Source organism: Lissotriton helveticus, chromosome 11 (genome assembly GCF_964261635.1).
Source record: "Lissotriton helveticus chromosome 11, aLisHel1.1, whole genome shotgun sequence".
NCBI lineage: Eukaryota > Metazoa > Chordata > Amphibia > Caudata > Salamandridae > Lissotriton > Lissotriton helveticus.
Genome location: NC_136072.1, coordinates 66582067 through 66601112, shown reverse-complemented (window position 1 = coordinate 66601112; position 19046 = coordinate 66582067). Strand labels below are relative to the sequence as shown.

Genomic DNA, 19046 nt, shown 5'->3' with positions numbered 1-19046 from the left:
CCAGCAGGGCTGATTCTTTACTATAGTTGGCTCTGAAGCCCGACTGCCTAATGTGCAAAAGGTTATTCATGTCAACAGAGTTCGAAATAACAGTATTCACATATTTCTCCAAAACCTTAGAGAAAGTCGGCAGCAGAGAAATGGGCCTGTAGATTGTTGACACTTTGGGGTCAGCTGAGGGCTTCTTGAGCAGTGGGAGGATTTTAGCATGTTTCCACAAAGAAGGCATTCGGCCAGCGGCTAACGAAGAATTAAGTATCTTGTTTACCACAGGGTTCGTGGCCACCGCAGCCAGCAATTTTACAGGACAGGGTCGGAAGGGGAACCAGACATAAGACCCTTAATAATTTCAAGGGATGCTTTAGGTTGCAGCCAAGGAAACTGCAGGAGGACAGGGATTTCTCCAGATGGAAGCTCCGCAGTAGGTGCTATTTGGTCTGCATGGTCATCTGGAGACCCCCTTGTGAAAGACTCCTGAATATTCACAATTTTTTCCTGAAAGAAAGTCACTTCGTTGATATGTCAATTCAGGAGAGAGGGGGAGAACCCTGGCTACAGATGCTGGGCCGAGAAGGGTTTTACAACTTAAAAAATCTCCTTGCCTTTATTGCTCGATGACTCAATTATGTATTACATATAGCTTTTTTTAGCCATGTGAACCTCAGTATAATGGGACTTTAAGGCCAGTTTGTACTCATATTTATCATCAGGATTGAATTTTTTACACCATTTCCTTTCTAAGCGCTTACAAGCGCTCTTACTCATTCTCAGCAGGTGAGCTCTGGGTCAGGAGAAGCCCCCACAGGTCTACCCCCCCCCCCATCCCTGGGTGTCAGGGATTTCTGTTAAGGCCCTGGTGAAATCTCTGATGCAAATAACAAGCACAGTGACTAGTTTCTAGGGGTGGAATTTTACTCTATAAATTTAATCAGAGTTACCTAAAAACTCAGCAAGATTCAGCGAGGCACTGTGAGCAGCGGAATTCCGGTCCGCTGATTTTTAGTTGCAGGAGCTTCTTCTGTGCTGTAAAATCAGTGTGAACGGCACCAAACAGTACCCAGAGGGCGCTGCTTCTTTCTGCTGCCTGAGTAGATATTCTCTACTCGAGCTGCCGCTTTTGCAATGCGAGCAGCAACTTTCTCAAGGCAAGTGGTAGCAACCTTCTGTTACTGCCTGTGTTGAGAAATCTCGCTGGGAGATGGTCCAGCACAAATATTTTATCACCCGCGCTCACCAATCAACTCTGCCACACGGTGTTTGGTGGAGTTTTTATCGAAATCCGCACTCAATGAAGAGAGTGGAATGGGCAAAACTCTGCAAAGTTCGCTGGAGGAGCGGAGTTTACCGCCCACCCATAATAGTTTTTCCTTCTCAGAGACTCACCTACTCACTCTCAGCTCTCCTTTTTTCAGTTTCTTCTCCCCATTTTGTTTCTTCATGCCGGCCATCCACAGATCATGATTAGTATTTTTGGGTTCCTGGTGTTTTCTATGCTACAGGAGGGAACTTTATTCACAAAGAGCGATATCTTATTTGTCTTCTAAACTACCGTTACCTCCAGAGGAAGAACAGCCGAGTCCTAGCGGAGATTGGTATCGGCAACTCCACAGACCTTCAGTATCTAAGGCACCACTGATGTCAGCAGTCCAAGGACTTCTCTAAAGAGCATGGAGGGATCCCGACAGATCTACCATTCCTTGCACTATGGGAAGGCGCTATCCTTTGGAAAAGGGTGGGTTAGAGCTCCCTCAATCCTTGTTCTTTGATCCCCTTCAGACCAACTTAACTGGGAAAAATCCATTCATGACAGACAACGTTGCAATTTCAGGTCCTGTGGACAAGACGGCAGAATGTGCCTTAAAAAGAGCATTTTTGATGGAAAACTGTCTTTAAAAAGTTAATCAATGCCGTGACCTCCTTCTTCTCTGTCTTAAAGATTTTGAGGAAGATTTATTCCGCAAGATTTGCAGAAGTTGGTTGTCACCGCCCTCATGTGCTCGAAACTTGACTATTGTAATGCCTTATACATCAACATAGAGCAGAGACTCTTAAATAAACGACAGGTCCTGCCGAATGTTGCTACATGCATGTTACTTGGGATTCCCAGGTATCAATCAGCATCACAAGCCGTATTGGCTACCCATCCGAAAGCGTGTTGATTTCAAAGCACTATGCATTGCTTTCAAAGCTTTGAATAGCTTAGGTCCGGGTTATCTAAAATAGAAGTTCACTTGGTACCGTCCGTCTGGAACTCTGCGGTCCTCCTCTGTATGATATAATGTGAATATTCTTAAATTCAAAAGAGACGCCTGAAGCGTTGTACACTGTACGGCCAAGCGTTAGAATTCTCTCCCACTTTAATTGAAGAAATGCGCAAAAGTTTGCAATATAAAATACATTTTCATTTCATTTCATTACTCGCACTCATCTGCATGATTACACTCAGCAGCATATTGACACTAAGCAGCATACTCACACTCGGAAGCATGCTCACACACCATACTCACACCAACATCCCAGCCCCCCCAGGTAAGGTCCCCTGTCCTGATGGTTTTTCTAGTCTCGGTTGTGCCATGTTGGTGTGAAAGACCCCTGGGGAGATGGACACGAAGACATGAATATCGTAACAAGTCTGAAAAACAGCGTAATTTCCTTTACCTGGGAGCATCAAAAACACTGTTTAATATTTGAAAATAGGGATATTGCTGCATGTGGTACATATGAAAGGGCTGCTGCTGTGTCCTTAAATAACCTGGACATCATAAGTAGGATAAAGTACCCCCTGTCATACATTATAAGGATATTTCATGTCATCAAGGAGTTCCATGAGCATATAGAGGAACATGGACGAAGGCTGAGTTCCTTTATAGGGTTATGGACCTGCAAGGTAACTTTCAATCTCCCTATCTTATACAGCAGGGGGTAGCTTATTTCTCATAATGCATGGTCACACAACCACCTTTCCCACAAACCACTTGAATCCTTGGTGCATAGCTGTTTCATATGAAAGGGAGAGCATGTTTGCAAACATGAAGAATAAAAATAGATTCTCTAGGTAAAAATTAAACTCATCAAAAAACTGATGTTTGTTGAAAAAAGATATTAGAATCAGTTTAATACAAGTCATTTTTTTGTTTTATTTTAAAAAGAAACAGTAGCTCGGAATGTGTAGAAAATACAGAAAAATTATAACTTTTCTATAACTACATAAGGAGGGCAAAAAATAAATGTGTTGTCATAAATATCTCCTTTCTACGGATGTATGACGGTACGACGCGTACTTTTACAACGCGTACCGTTACCACGCTAGTTTTACAACGCAAGTCGTTACAACGACTTGCGTTGAGGGGCGCTGGATTGTAAATAGTTTTATTTACTATTCCAACTCCAGTCCCCGTGGACTCCAGGGAAGGAGTTGGATAGTAAATTAAACTATTTACTATCCTGGAGTGCCCCCCAGCGCAAGTCGTCGTAACGACTTGCATTGTAAAAGTAGCGTGGTAACAGTACCGCGTTGTTAAAGTTTCATCGTAATGGATGTTCCCCCCTTTCTACTTGTTATTGTAAAGCTAGGAAACCAGAGCATCAGAAAGAAAAGAAACATGCTACTGGCACTGTGGCGCCAAGGCTCAACTGCAATAAATTATTACAGCTGTGATCTTTTGTCGTTTCTTTATAATAGGTGACAGGGTGTGTCACAAGTCGCTGATTATAAAAAAATTGGAGACAGGTTTTTATACAGGGGGTGCAGAATTCCATGAATTATATTACAATATGATTGGTTATTCATTGTAAAATGACTACAACCTGGCACCCCAGCGACTCCATGAAAATGAATTGTCTTCAGGCCATTTTGAGGTACTTGTGCATGGGTGACAAGGGCGGCACACACTTTATGAGCAGGCTGGCATGTGTTACAAGAACATACCATGTAAGATAGCTCAGTTAATTAAAGATTAGCTTTTGTGAGAGATCATACGTAAGAGCTACTGGGAGGGCCAATGCAGCCTTCTATCCTTCCTCAGTCCTGGGAACTGAAAACCATTAAATTGAGTAACATCAACCTCTGTAATTTACAGCTCCTAGAGACTGGATAAATTGTAGCTTGTGGGGTGTATGCAGGTTATTTTGTTATATACAATTTATAGGGGCCAATCTCATTCATTTAAGGACAGCAACGCAAACCAGTTAGCTCGCGCGTCACAGCAACTAGACGTAAAAATGGCAACCACTAAAAATACACCAGCTGAAGAGTAACAAAATGCCATCCAGGTGAAGGGCAGGCACCCAAATGGGCAGACTGGCATTTGTTCAAGAGTGCCCCTCTGCCAATGAGTGGTGGAAGAAGGCAGCTGGGAGAACTGCCATGGGCATAGTTCTTCCTGTTTCACTTCCAATGGTCATTCCCACTGATCAGAAAAGTCCAGAGTAAGTCAGCAAACTGGATTTTAATTGGATCATCAGAGATCTATTAGTCGCGGAGAGGACTGTAACCCATGAACGTAAAACCGAAAGAGAATTTAGGAATGGGAGCTAAATAAAACTGGTAAGGTCTCCCTGGAAAGAGTGTCATAAAAGAAATGGACTCCTTGAAAATCTGAGAAAAATATCTGAATCTGTACTTTTGATATTCTTTATGTCTTCTTGCAAATGTTTTCTTGTCCCGTTGGGTATAATACATAAGAGACATGTTTCAAACTAGTTCAACTCATAAAAATTGGGGCTTTAGAATATAATTATTAGTATAATTGTTTTTTTTTAATGTAACTATTGATAAGGTTTTTTTACTACTACTACTAAAGAATATAAAAAGTGATGGATGGAATGCTTGAATTAATCTTAGCCACTGATAAATACTCGTGCCGCATCCCAGTCTATCGTTATTTTGCACATCTCACTATGGACCCAGCCATATGCAAATCAGTCTAAACCCTGCTCCAATGGGAACAGTCCAGCAAGAAGTGAAAGGCCAGGCCCCACTTCAACTGGAACACAAGCAACCCTGTTTCCCTTTCAGATGGTGAAGTCCTCAAATTTGTAAATAACCAGCTTCTTTGAGGTCTTTTGTATTAATTGTATTTTGTGTTTTTATAGTCATTCACTGAATTTTTTTTATCAGTAATATAATAGCAAGATTCTACACAAAAGTTTTTTTTGCCAAGTAAGCAGGGTTTTACCCTGGGATACGTCCCACTGACACTACCAGCAAAATGAAGCAGTGAGGATCAGTGCTATGGAAGTACTCAAGAAAGAATGAGGGTAAAAGAGGTAGAGTCAGCAAAAGCTAGAGAGGCGCTGATAGACCACAGATTTCACAGAATGCGAAGGGGTGGAAAGTCCTAAATGTGAGCCAGGGAGAACTCTGGCAACCAATAAAAAGGGAGGATTTAACAGTAGTAACAAACCTAAAATATAGTGTGCACATAACAGTAAAGCAAGCAACATCTGAATTAAACGCATACACAGCAATGGTATAGAACACCCAGCTCCATGCATTTAATACATAAAACCACAAAGGGTTTGATTTAAAGTTTGGCGGATGGATTACAGAATGTAAGACGGTATACCGCATGCGTTTATTACGCATGTGTTATGGATACCCTCTTTTGTACGAATGCGTCTGTAGGACGCATTTCTTCAGCACACAAGTCGTTTTAACGACTTGCCTTAGGGGGTGCTGGATGTTGGAATAGTTTAATTTACTATTCCAACTCCAGTCCGCGTAACAGTAGGAAAGGTTTGGACTTTAAATCAAACACCATTCCACCAATGCGCCTCCCTAAAAGCAAGTCGTTGTTGCGACTTGCACACTGAACGAATCCATGCTAAAGACGCATTCGGTCGATTGTCGGCGCTGTGCTGGCACAGCGTGATTCCGGCTTTCACCGAAAGGACGTTTCCCTGGATTACACAGTCACAAAGCATGCCGGATATCCAGTCCACCATATTACAAGTGTATTATTTATACCTTATGGCGTTTGTAATAAGGTGGACAGCAAACCCGTCAAGTTTGTGATGGAGTATGTGTCCGTCACACTAAAAACAAGGAGCACATCCTCTGAACCAGGATGGAGGCAGATACACTGCCACTGAGATTTTAACTCCCACCATGAAGACAAATCTCAACACAACACGTCATTACTTGCTACCTGCAATCAAAGAACAACAACACCCGAGGTGAAAGCACAACTTTGAGAAATACTGTAAGAAGGGCCATATGCAACTATTTTGCGAAGCAAGAATTGTAAGAAGAAACAATAAGTAGAAAACATGTTTCCAAAAACAAAAAGCTGGCATTTCTGACTCTGAATGTTTTACAGACTGACCTAAAATACTTAAGAGTGACACACAAACCAGCATTGACAAAAAGCTGTCTAACACACACACTATGTGGTAGCAACAAAAATAGCATTATGTGACCTCAAGGACTGCTGGAAAGTGTGGACTGTAAAAAAAAGCAGATTTGCTCAAACCTGCTGAGACAACAACAGGTAGGTTAAAGAGTCCTTATGTGCAAATGCAGCTCTTGACATCACGGAAATTGAATGAATGAAAGAGGAAAAATTGAGAAATTGAGGTCTATTTACACCATCTACAGACATCACATGATTGAGAACAGCATATACCCACTCTAAAGCCCAAGTGCAAACTCATGTACAATACAGATGGATACGACCAGTGCAGTACACCATCACCTCACGAAGAATCTTTTTGAATGTATTCGTGGACAACAGTTGGGGGACAGATAATCACTGATGGACACCATGATGGTTTTACAGATCCTGACCTTTCGAATGGACAGCTCTCAGTGCTGTATTCTTCTGCCTCTAGAGTGATCATGCCAAAAACTGTCCTGATTGGCTCCTGGAGAAGCATATCTCAAAACAACAGGAGAGTCAGGGTCAGTAAGCCACTCTTCTACCCCTATTCAATATGTAACAACAACATAAGAGTGACTTAAGGTGCTCTAATCATATTGTCATGATACAACAAAAGCCTGAAAACTACGAATTAGTGATCAAAGCAAAACGTGAAAACGGTGGAAAAGAACAGAAAAGGAAAAACTCTATTTCTTAAGAAGAACCCTCACTCACCCTAGTGGTGACATGCTTCATCATAGGGTTCCCACTGGGGAGACCAAATGTCCCCCCAGTGTGCTACAACGCCTGATTTACAGCGGAGCTGGTTTTTTTAATGGAAAAAAGTGTGCTCAAGTGTGGTGAGTGCAAGGTTAAAAGATAACAGCTGTACCATAAACAACTTTATTAAATGGACAGCTGGTCACATTAAAACCAAGTGAAGAGGACTAAGCCCCGGTCTTTATTTGAACCGCTGAGTCCTATTAAAAATAGGTCGACATGTTTCAGCTGTGGAATGCTCAATTTTGCTCAGCTTTCTTCAGGACCAAATTAATCCCCTGGCGGTCTACGCACGCTAAGGCGTGTCCTCTCCGTGAGGATATGTATGTGAAAAGTGTAAAACTCACGGTTTATACCCGTGTAGGCACTCCTAGATTTCACATGGGGCCAAAACAACACATAAGGATTGAATGTGCAACATGGGCTCGCAGTGGGGGCAATTTCTTCACGTTGCGCGCAATTTGCTGCACAACGCCTCACCGCCACAGACCTACTCGGCACACTTCTGCTGGAGAAGCATACCACATCCAGTGTTCAAGTACCCGGGATGACCCGTGAAACATGGGCACCCGTCATGTACACCTTCTGAGGTGCCCTCACCAGGACTCAAAGATGTTCTTCAGTTTATGTCTGTGATTGTCTAAACTCAGGGTGGACCCTTAATAGTGAACCCCATCAGTCCCCAAAAATACGCTCCCCATCTCTGTCCCGCTCCCGCCCTGAATCAAATGGGAAAGCCGTCCGCTCAGTCAATCGAGTTGCTGCCGTTACATTAGCCCCAATTTCCATGGCAGTTTTCCTACAATGGATCCCTGCAATGTTATCTGTTCTTTACTACTGGGTCCTGCCTGAATGGATTCCCAAGAAGCTCCCTTCACCTTCACACAAATCACAGCAAACTATAAGATCAGCTCTTCTGAAGAAGTGACCTCTGCTTTGTCCAGGAATAGCTAAGAAGATCCAGGATTGGTCTCCAGGAAAAGCCTGTGGCTGTTCCCAGATTGGCTCCTGCTCTTAACATGTTTTCTCAGGAGAGATCTAGGGTTGGTGATCCGCCCCACAGTGCACCAGTGCATGTGGCGGTGGAGCGGGGCGATGCCGCTTGCTGCGGTGACCCCATGGACCTGCAGCGAACCTTTGGGCCTAGAAATACAGATGTTGTCTGTGCAGTTGTGGCCTCGAATGATGCAAGGTCCTACCAACTCTGGAAGGAGGCTGAAGGCAGAGGTCTGTCCACCCAGACCACATACATGGCCAGGAGAAGTGGTGACTGACACGAATGTGCAGTGTGAGATTGGCAGGAGTGGCCGCAAGTGACCGGGGCTCCAGTGTTTGGCAGCATGTGCCCCCGCTATGACGTGCATGTTGTAGGTCTGACGCAATGTCCGCTGTGGCACTGGAGTGGCGGTTCCTTCCGCTACTCTAAGACTCTTCTGAGAATGCTGGAGTTTTAATACTCTTTGGGCCAGATGTAGGTAATCTACATTTACCGATACTAAAATACAGAATTTTACCGATTTGGTATATTAGAATCGGTAAATGGTATGTAGGAAAAAATGTGGTAAATGTTACAGAATCTGTAAGATTCGGTATTTAAGAATCGGCATTTACAGATTCGGTAATTCCCATTCATTCCTATGGGGCTGGAGGCCCATAGGAATGAATGGGAAGCCATTCACTATTACTGATTCAGTAAATACTGAATCGGTAATAGGGGGCACATATTCAAGGGTGGCAGGGTGTCACATTGACACCCTGTTGCACCCCTGAATAGTGCAACGGGTGCACATGTGGCACACATACATGCCCTCAGGGCATGTATGTCTGCCACATGGCACTTCAAATAAAATTCGTAAGTGAATTTTTAAAAGAATTTGGTAATTACAACCAACTAGAAGTTGGTAGTAATTAACAAATTCTTACAGCACATAAGTACTCTTTAATGTGCTTTCTACATAGCATTTACCGATTCGGTAAATACCGATTATGTATTTACTGAATTGTCACCTACAGTGGAAGGGGCTAAATACCGGTCGGTAACGGCCGAAATTCGGTAAATTACCGAATTTCGGCCGTTACCGTCTGGTATTGGGCTACCTACACCTGGCCCTTTATTTTTTTTAATCCGCTTGTCACCTACTCTGAAAGAAATTAGTCCTTTAGCGTTTCCTACGGACTCCATCATTTCCAGCCCCTCTCCAGTGACCAGAGCTCAATTAAGATTCCCAAAACAAGTGGGTGAAACAAATGAATTGCTATTCCAACGAAAACTGCATAACCAACTATAACCACTGGATTAACCACTAATCTTGGGTTCCGGTGCAGCGTGCTGCCCGGCATAAAGCGCTTCAATGCCTCGTCAGGTCAATTAAATGCTATATAGATGCAATTACAGTACAATGAGCAGCTGTAGAGGATGCAAGTAAGCTCATGGGATCTACGGCCCCTTGAGCCTTGCGTATTTTCTCACGCTAACCCTCTTTCCAAGAAATGTGCTTCTCCCCGATAGAAAATGGTGTCACACTTCCCACAACGGTGCTAACCTTATTAACATCAGATTATCTATAGGGTGCACGTGCGCACACATAGAAGCATATTTACAAAGGGATTATGCAACCGGAACATCACCTTTTTGACGTTCAGTGGCGCAATGCCCTGCACTATCTTTACAAAGTGGCGTTAAGCCAGTTTTTGTGGCTTAACGCCGCTTTGTAAATACAGCACCCTTTCACGCAGGTATCTGTGTGAAAGTGGCGTGCAATGAATGTTGCTGTGGGTGTTCCACCGCAATACCCATTGATTTTTGATGCTGCCCCAGATTTACAAGGAGGATTTTGTCTTAAGTCTGTCTTAAGTCTGTTTTAAGACAAACTTAAGACAAAATCCCAACTTCTGTGAATACCAAAAGGAGTAAGTTTAGGATTTTGTCTTAAGTTAGTTCTGTGAATCGGGCCCAGTATGCTTTGTGTGACTTTTCAGCTTCAAGATGTTAGCCTTTCCCCAGCATCAAGGGGAGCCGGAGCTCTAAAGATCTATTTTCATCCTAGTTTAGAAGGATTGTGTATAATGGCCACAAGTAAACAACTGAACCCAAAAGTGGCCTTTAAGAGGTTGTATAAGAAGGTCAGAGACTTAAGGATGGGCCCTGAGGGACCCTGCAGGTTACCAATCAGAGAGACGAGAAGGGGGCCAGACCAATGTCACGTGATCTCTGGGAGGAGAGGAAATTTGATGAAGCCCCAGCATATGTTCAATCTAGACAAAAATGGGACTTGGTGGAACCTGTGAAACCTTTCAATAGAAATGGTTTCCACTACTTTTATAAAGTGAGTGACATTTTTCATGTTGTCGAATTCAACCTGGTGAATGCCTTCCTTGTTTTAGAGGGGTTCACAGGCTTTTTTGTAAGAATCAGATGTATATATTTTTTTCCTTTCATCTTCTGTTTCTTGTGTTAACAGGTTCAGCTTTCAGCATTCCCACCTTTATAATAGACGTCTGTCCTTTGCAAGATCGCCCTATTCCCACCCGAAGTTTCTCAAAGTCCACACTTTGCTCTCTTCGTTCTTCTCCACAACACCCCCATTCAACTCTACTTCACCCCACCTCCCTTCTTTCACACTGCACAGCTGCCCTTTCGTTGATGTCTTTTCATTTTAGCCATTTATAAACTTCAACACTCACGTTTTTAGGTCTGGCCTATTGATTAAAATATACGACCTCTGAGCTTTGAACACAGCACCTTTCAACCACCAGGTGTTTTCGACCTGCCTCTTTCAGGGGTTGGCTTGATACTTTGTCAATCACTTCATCATCTTGGCTCCGCCCAGAGGAGTAATTCCCTCTCACCTAATGCTATTGGCTGCTTAGGTGTATGCTTTCGTTATTAGTGGAGTACATGAATTGCAATGCACGAGGGACTATTTTTCTCTCCCTTTGCCTGCTCCTTCTTCCTAGCACGACCATAAATGCCTTTCTTAATATGCATTAGCCAATCAATCGACCCCTGTTGGCTTTGACAATGCTGGTTTCAAAGTGCAATTTACTTCTGTCCCTGTGCCCTCCTCAATACTCCTTTGACTCAACTCTTACTTTCCGTTTTTTCACACACTCCGCCTTTACTTTCACCAATTTGGAGGCAACTTGTTGACTAGGTATAACAGGGGGTTTCTCCGAAGTAAGATAGTCCTTAAGCACCGTGCAGGTGGAATATTGCAGAATGAAAGGGCTCACCTATTGAAAGCTGGTGTGCCATTGAAATTAATTAAGTGTGTTACTCCACCTATTGAAAGTTGGTGTGTTACTCCACCCATTGAATTTAAGTGTGTTACTCCACCTATGGAAATTTGGTGAGCTACTCCACCCATTAAAAGTGGGTGTGTTATTCCACCTATTGAAAGTTGGTGTGTTACTCCACCCATTGAAATCAAGTGTGTTACAACACCTATTGAAAGTTGGTGTGTTACTCCACCCATTGAAATTAAGTGTGTTATTCCACCTATTGAAAGTTGGTGTGCTACTCCACCCATTAAAAGTGGGTGTGGTATTCCACCTATTGAAAGTTGGTGTGTTACTCCACCCATTAAAGGTTAGTGTGTTACAACACCTATTGAAAGTTGGTGTGTTACCCCACCCATTAAAGGTTAGTGTGTTACAACACCTATTGAAAGTTGGTGTGTTACCCCACCCATTAAAGGTTAGTGTGTTACAACACCTATTGAAAGTTGGTGTGTTACTCCACCCATTGAAATTAAGTGTGTTACTCCACCTATTGAAAGTTGGTGTGCTACTCCACCCATTAAAAGTGGGTGTGTTATTCCACCTATTGAAAGTTGGTGTGCTACTTCACCCATTAAAAGTGGGTGTGGTATTCCACCTATTGAAAGTTGGTGTGTTACTCCACCCATTGAAAGTTAGGGTCTTATTCCACCTACCTATTGAAAGTTGGTGTGTTACCCCACCCATTAAAGGTTAGTGTGTTATTCCACCAATTGAAAGTTGGTGTGTTACTCCACCCATTGAAATTAATTGTGTTACTCCACCCATAGAAAGTTAATGTCTTATTCCACCTATTGAAAGTTAGTGTGTTACTCCACCCATTGAAAGTTAGTGTATTATTCCACCTATTGAAAGTTGGTGTGTAACTCCACCTACTGAAAGTTGGTGTATTGCTCCACCTACAAAAAGTTGGTGTGTTATTCCACCTATTGAAAATTGGTGTGTAATTCCATCTACTGAAAGTTGGTGTGTTACTCCACCTATTGAAAGTTGGTGTGTAACTCCATGTACTGAAAACTGATGTGTTACTCCACCTACTAAAAGTTAGTGTGTTATTCCACCTATTGAAAGTTGGTGTATTACTCCACCCATTGAAAGTTAGCGTGTTATTCCACCTATTGAAAGTTGGTGTGTAACTCCACCTACTGAAAGTTAGTGTGTTACTCCACCTACTAAAAGTTGGTGTGTTACTCCACCTATTGAAAGTTGTTGTGATACTCCACCTACTGAAAGTTGGTGTGTTACTCCACCTACAAAAAGTTGGTGTGTTACTCCACCTATTGAAAGTTGGTGTGATACTCCACCTACTAAAAGTTGGTGTGTTACTCCACCTATTGAAAGTTGGTGTGTTACTCCACCTACTGAAAGTTGGTGTGTGACTCCACCTATTGAAAGTTGGTGTGTTATTCCACCTATTGAAAATTGGTGTGATACTCCACCTACTAAAAGTTGGTGTGTTACTCCACCTACTGAAAGTTGGTGTGTGACTCCACCTACTGAAAGTTGGTGTGTGACTCCACCTACTGAAAGTTGGTGTGTGACTCCACCTACTGAAAGTTGGTGTGTAATCCACCTACTGAAAGTTGGTGTGTTACTCCACCTACAGAAAGTTGGTGTGTGACTCCACCTACTGAAAGTTGGTGTGTGACTCCACCTACTGAAAGTTGGTGTGTAATCCACCTACAGAAAGTTGGTGTGTGACTCCACCTACTGAAAGTTGGTGTGTGACTCCACCTACTGAAAGTTGGTGTGTAATCCACCTACTGAAAGTTGGTGTGTTACTCCACCTACAGAAAGTTGGTGTGTGACTCCACCTACTGAAAGTTGGTGTGTGACTCCACCTACTGAAAGTTGGTGTGTGACTCCACCTACTGAAAGTTGGTGTGTGACTCCACCTACTGAAAGTTGGTGTGTTACTCCTAAAAATTCCACTCAGGCTGGCAACCTCACAGATTAGATTATGTGGTGACCCCCAGAGGGGTGGCCACCTCCACCCTCCACACCAAATGGCTCTATATAAGGCCCTGTGGCCTCATGTAAGGGTATTTGTAATGTTAGAGTATTTGTAAAGCGCATGGCTGCCCCAGCAACGGGGCTTCCCAGCGCTAGTTTCGGAGAAAGTAAGATCGACAGGGGGAGATGGAGGTTAGACAGAAAATAACCAGGTCTTAACCACATATATGCATTAACCGTGTATATGCGTGGTTAAGGCAGTGAGCGGTCTAGATGCTGAGATGGGCGGGGCCAGGAACAGGAAGGATCGGGAGAGGACGCTGACTGGTGGGTGGGGCTGGGGCCAGGTTTTAAAGGGTTGAGGCGAGTTTTTAGGGCTCAGGGTTGGGGTTTGGGGTTGTTTTCAGTGCTGGGGGTGGGGTTGTTTTTAGGGCTAGAGGATTAGGGTTACTTTTAGGGTTCAGGGTCGGGGTAGTTTTAGTGTTGAGGTAGTTTTTAGGGCTCAAGGGGGGTTGGGGTAGGTTTAAGGGCTCTGGGGGTAGTTTTTAGGGCTCCGGTGGCAAGGTAGTTTTTAGGGCTCGGTGTGTCTGGAAGTTTTTTGGGCTCGGTGGGCGGGTAGTTTTTAGGACTGGGGAGAGCGGGTAGTTTTTAGGTCTAAGAGCAGGTGGCCCCGGGTGTGATTTTTACCACACATCCCTTGCCTGGTAAAGGCATGCGTGGTAAAGGAATGCGCTGTTCAGACGCATTCGTTGTTTAGGCAGCGTAGTAGAGGCATGCGAGAGAGAAAGAAAGAGAGAGAGAGAGAGAAAGAGAGGGAAAGAGAGAAAGAAAGAAAGAGAGAGAGATAGAAAGAGACAGAGAGAGAGAAAGAAAGAGACAGAGAGAGAGAGGAAGAAAGAGAAAGAGAGAGAGAGAAAGAGAGGGAAAGAGAGAAAGAAAGAGAAAGAAAGAGAGAGAGAGAAAAAAAGAGAGAAAAAGAGAGAGAGAGAAAGAGAGGGAAAAAGAGAAAGAAAGAGAGAAAGAAAGAGAAAGAAAGAAATAGAAAGAGAGAGATAAAGAGAGAGAGAGAGACAGAGAGAGAGACAGAGAGAGAGAGAGAGACAGTGACAGGGGGGGAAATGGTGTTCACTTCAGTGTGTGTAAACTTGTGCTCGCATTCACCCACTGAAGCATCACACCCCCCTCTTGCACAAAAGCCTTGTGAACATTATCACATTGGATAGTAACTGCTGTGGCTGACCCTCCTCAGAGAATCCTATGAAAGGTCACCTTGACTTTGTGCCTTTTTCCTAGGTCAACCCAACAACAGCAAAGAAGGTGTGTTCCACTGGTCTGGCTTGAGAGCTGGAATACACATCCAAGTCTAACCCACACCTGTCCTCCCTGCGCCTGATCCAAGGAGCAGCCTGTGAGGCAGGCTTATCCCTGAGAGGCTGGCCCTTCTATAAACTCAGGGATATTTTGTCTTGTTAACAAGAAAAGAGCAAACGGCAGACCAAGGTCAAGCAGATCCAATCAACATGTACAGTAAATTTGAGAATGGTGCAATCACTTCCCACACCTGCCGTCCAGAGGTGTCAAAAATCACTGAGTTCAACACAGAAAGGATGGAAGGTGCACTCGTTGTGAAGTCAGTAACCATAGATACAAATTTGTTCTAAAGTAACTTCTCTTTATTCAGATAAATCAATAAGAACTGGCACACAGCCAACACGTTTCGCGTTTCGTTCCCGTTTTTTAGCCAGAGGGAACTTCATCAGGGCTCCTTTATATAAAGCTGATCAGTAGCAATGGCAAGGAGATATAATTAAACTTCAAACGGCAAAATTGGCCTTAGTAGTAGTATGTACATAAAATTCTGATTCCTCAGATGTAAAATTAAGTAGATGGAGGAGAAGATCCAATGAATAATGTTCCATCAGGGGATTATGTTGCAGTGATAATAATGCTGTATCTGCTAGTATAACAGCGTCTTCTCCGAAACTGTATAATAACCGGCAAGATCATATTTTGTCTTGTACTTAATGAACCACAACTGCAACCTCCAGGGCTTTCTGGCGGTCCTTGCAAGACATGTCTAAGTCTATCTTGACAGTGCAGCTATCTGCAAGACCAATTGTTACCAATTCTTTAAAATATATAAAGAGTGGACCTTGTGACCCAGAACAAAATATCTTGCTCACTTTACGCTATTGGTTATTTGATGTATCATCCTGTCTCCAATAGAGTTGTACCATTGCACTAGATGGGGGACTATTTTACATCTCAAAAACAAGCAATGTTTGTTTTGTTTTTTCACTGCAGCAGGCTTCTTTAAAAAAAATTATCAAAAGACCGGGAAAATCTACTGGCTTTGCCAATGATTGTTGAATCTGCAAACAACTACTCCACCCAGGTTGGACTATGACTGAAAGGCTCCGCCTGAGGTAAGTGACTTGAGTGGCTGATCAACAAACTGGCCAACGGCGGGCCTACTCACGGTGAGTGGTGGCTTCCAACGGGGACAGCGTATCCCACTAGGTGGTTGGTTGACGCAATGTGAGTTGCCACCTGGTCAGTTCTTGAATTATCATGCTCTGGTGAGAACATTTGGGGATTTGTGGTCCAAGAGCAGACAAGAACCAGAAACCCACATCGTCCTTCAGACCAGCCGCGGTCCATGCAGGTAACAGCGGTGGGGCAGCTTAAGGGGCGATTTCGAGGGACGATGCCAAAGGAAAATTAAATAAATAACTAATATTCTCTCTGCATCTTACCTTGAAATACCCCCTCACCTGGCCCCATCGTCCCTGTGCTGTTACCTGCACGGACCGCAGGTTCTTCAGACACTGATGACTTTGGGCCCCACACATCACCTGGTGTAGTGGCTTTAACCTTTTCCGTGCTGATGACGGAACCGCTCCGTCATCAGCCGTGGTGGCGCTGTGCTGATGACGGAGCGATTCCGTCATGGCCCGCCCGACGCGCCTGCGCGGCGCTGATTTTGCGCCTGCGCGACGCGTTCTATTAAGCGGGCGGGGCCATGACGGAACCGCTCCGTCATGAGCACAGCTCAACCGCAGCTGGTGACGGAGCGGTTCCGTCACCAGCATGGGCGCGCCGAGCGGCCCCCCCCGCCCACCTTAGCGCTGCGGCGGAATAGCCGCCGCAGCGAAGGTGTTAAAGAGCACAACTCTAGATGATCATAAAACCATTGGTGAAGACTCAAGAGAGTTAGGGAACCTTACTGAGCAGAGATAACCCCCGCAACAAGTGGAGAAAATGTTGAAAAATACAAACAAGATGACCTGCAAAAAGAAGTTCATGGCTGGTCCAAAGGAACACGGGACTGCAATGTATAGCTTTCAGCTATATAACGACACATACTATGTCTAAAATCTAAGTCTGATTTTATATCTGTAAAGAGTTATCCAACAATGGGTTTTTCTTTTGGTTTTGATCTGAAGATTGCTATAATAATTTTAAAAAAAGCTGTGAAAACGGAGGTACTCGTACACATTGAGAAAATGTTATATATACAGTTGTTTTTTATGCTCTGATTTTGTATTTTATGCACTAACATTGCAATGGTTTTAAGTAACTATGCAGGAAATAAAGAAACTCAACACTACTGAGCAGAGATCTTTCAGACTCGGAGCGGGGTAAGATTGTAGTGAGCCCTAAGAGTATTTCTGGGAATACTACAATTAAATATGTCCAATTTAATTATCAACATATGACTTGTCTGACCCCCCATAGACGACAGGTCAAGTATGGAGGAGACCTGCAGACTTGTCCCAAATGCATGGAGCCAGAGGCAGATTTTGGACACATGACATGGAACTGTCCATGGTTGCAGGTATTCTGGAATACAGTAGTTGAAATACTTAATTGGGGTGCTAGATCCCTCGCTCCCTTGCACATAGGAGGTTTGCCTCTTAGGATTGGTCCCTAGACCCATGGTGTGCAAAGTTGGCACTAGATTTGTGGACCTGGCTTTGGTCTTGGCAAGAAGACGCATAGCAATGCAATGATGCGGCCGGGACGAGCCAAGCGGTGGTGACATGGGAAAGGGATGTTAACATCTCTAATTAGAGGACGTCTGCTGAATTTAAAAAATATATATATTTTCTATTCTTTACGAAGCAGTTTTGTGACCATTTTCCAACATTGATAATAAAACCGACAATCGAATAAAAAACTGAAACTTTCAACGAGAGTGTGAACATCCCCATAGGTGGCCTCTCTTGGAAGGAGTCACATTCCATGGCTGCCTTTCGGGTGAGATAGTTCAGTGGATTTATGCACATGCAACTATGTCCTTTCGGACGCGTTTGGTCAACGGTACCCCGGCCTTTGATAATGCCTAGCTAGTCGATATGACTAGAGCTATCGAGTATAATTATAGGAAATGGCTAGACCCTGTCTAGTTGTAGGCTCTTAAAAGATGGACTAAAATATTATACTTCTTAAAACTCGTGCATTATCAAAAAGAATTGTCTCCTTTTAGGGTTCTCTATTCTTTTTTTAATTAGGCTGTCCTAGTTTTAAATTGTAAGGACCCATCATGATGTCATAACTTGCCGCATAACTGATAGTCTGTCTTTTGTGCTTTCCATTCAGTAGAGTGGGAGAGACTACACCATAATAAGTTAAAGCGCTATCAGGGCTCTAGCCAGGAAAATTATTTTGTGACCAGGAACCGCAAAAAACGTGTTTTTAACATTTCGAATCGAAAGATAAGCACTTGCACTTTTGCTGAATAACTGATGGTATTGCGTTAATGTCTTTGGGTTTTAATTGTGAATGTAATGATACTTTTTGTATATGTTTTTATTCATATTGGGGGCGGAATTGTAAAGATTTTAATTAATCATACAATAAACTATGACTTGACTTGATTATAGGAAATGGCTGTTGATAGAAGGGCATTCCCAGAACCCTTCGTTTGAACCATGTGTAGGGTGCGTGACATTACTAGAGCACATAGAGGAAAGAATCCCCCATCACAAGGTCGATAAATGGGACATAAATGTTTTTTTCTGCAATTCTCCTCTGTATAAAGGTGGATTAAAGTGATAGGTAAATGGTTTCTCCTCCTCTCGAACTATGGCCCAGTTCCCACGCTACTAGCCCACCTCAGCCCCCTCTCCCTGTGAACCCTCCCCCACCACACACACTTTTACTTTCCTGTTGTTTTACAATACTTTCTCCAGCGCCCTCCCTCGCCCCACACTCTGAGCCATGACACCCCGCGCATGCGCATCCTTACCGTGGGTGCCCGCGGAGGCTGCAGGGCTGCTGTCCAGTGCTGACCGCTCACCCCTGATCCCTCGAGGGTCCTCCGCCGTCTGACTCCTGCTCACTCCTGGGCGCGGGGTGCTCAGGTTCTGGGGTGCAGGCCAGGAGGGGCGCCTCCTGGGGTGCTGTACTTGTCGTGAGAGTAGCCGGGGTAGTTTTGAAGGATAGTCACACAGGTGCGTCCTCTATGGGGGCAACAGCATCACCTGCCCTCCTGGGGGGCTGCATGGGTTGGGGTGGGGGCAACAGGCAGCAGCTTCTACTGACAGCTACAAGTGCACAAGCGGGAGGCGCAGGGGGCAACTTCTGAGCCCCTGGGGTGTCCTTGTCCTGAGCTGCTGGGGTAGTGTGCGCTGGCGGGGGGGGAGGGGGGGGAAGGGGGGGGAGTAGGCTGGG

At 44.1% G+C, this 19046-nt stretch overlaps 1 protein-coding gene across 1 annotated transcript in view; it reads right to left on the bottom strand.

Moving 5' to 3' along the window:
- The window catches only part of VWA5B2 (von Willebrand factor A domain containing 5B2), a 397568-nt gene extending 378871 nt beyond the window's left edge, over window positions 1-18697 (bottom strand). The window contains exon 1 of the mRNA XM_078665491.1: window positions 18622-18697. The gene's annotated coding sequence lies outside the window, so the exon portion shown is untranslated. The remainder of the gene's footprint in view (window positions 1-18621) is intronic.
- Window positions 18698-19046: the final 349 nt, after the last annotated feature.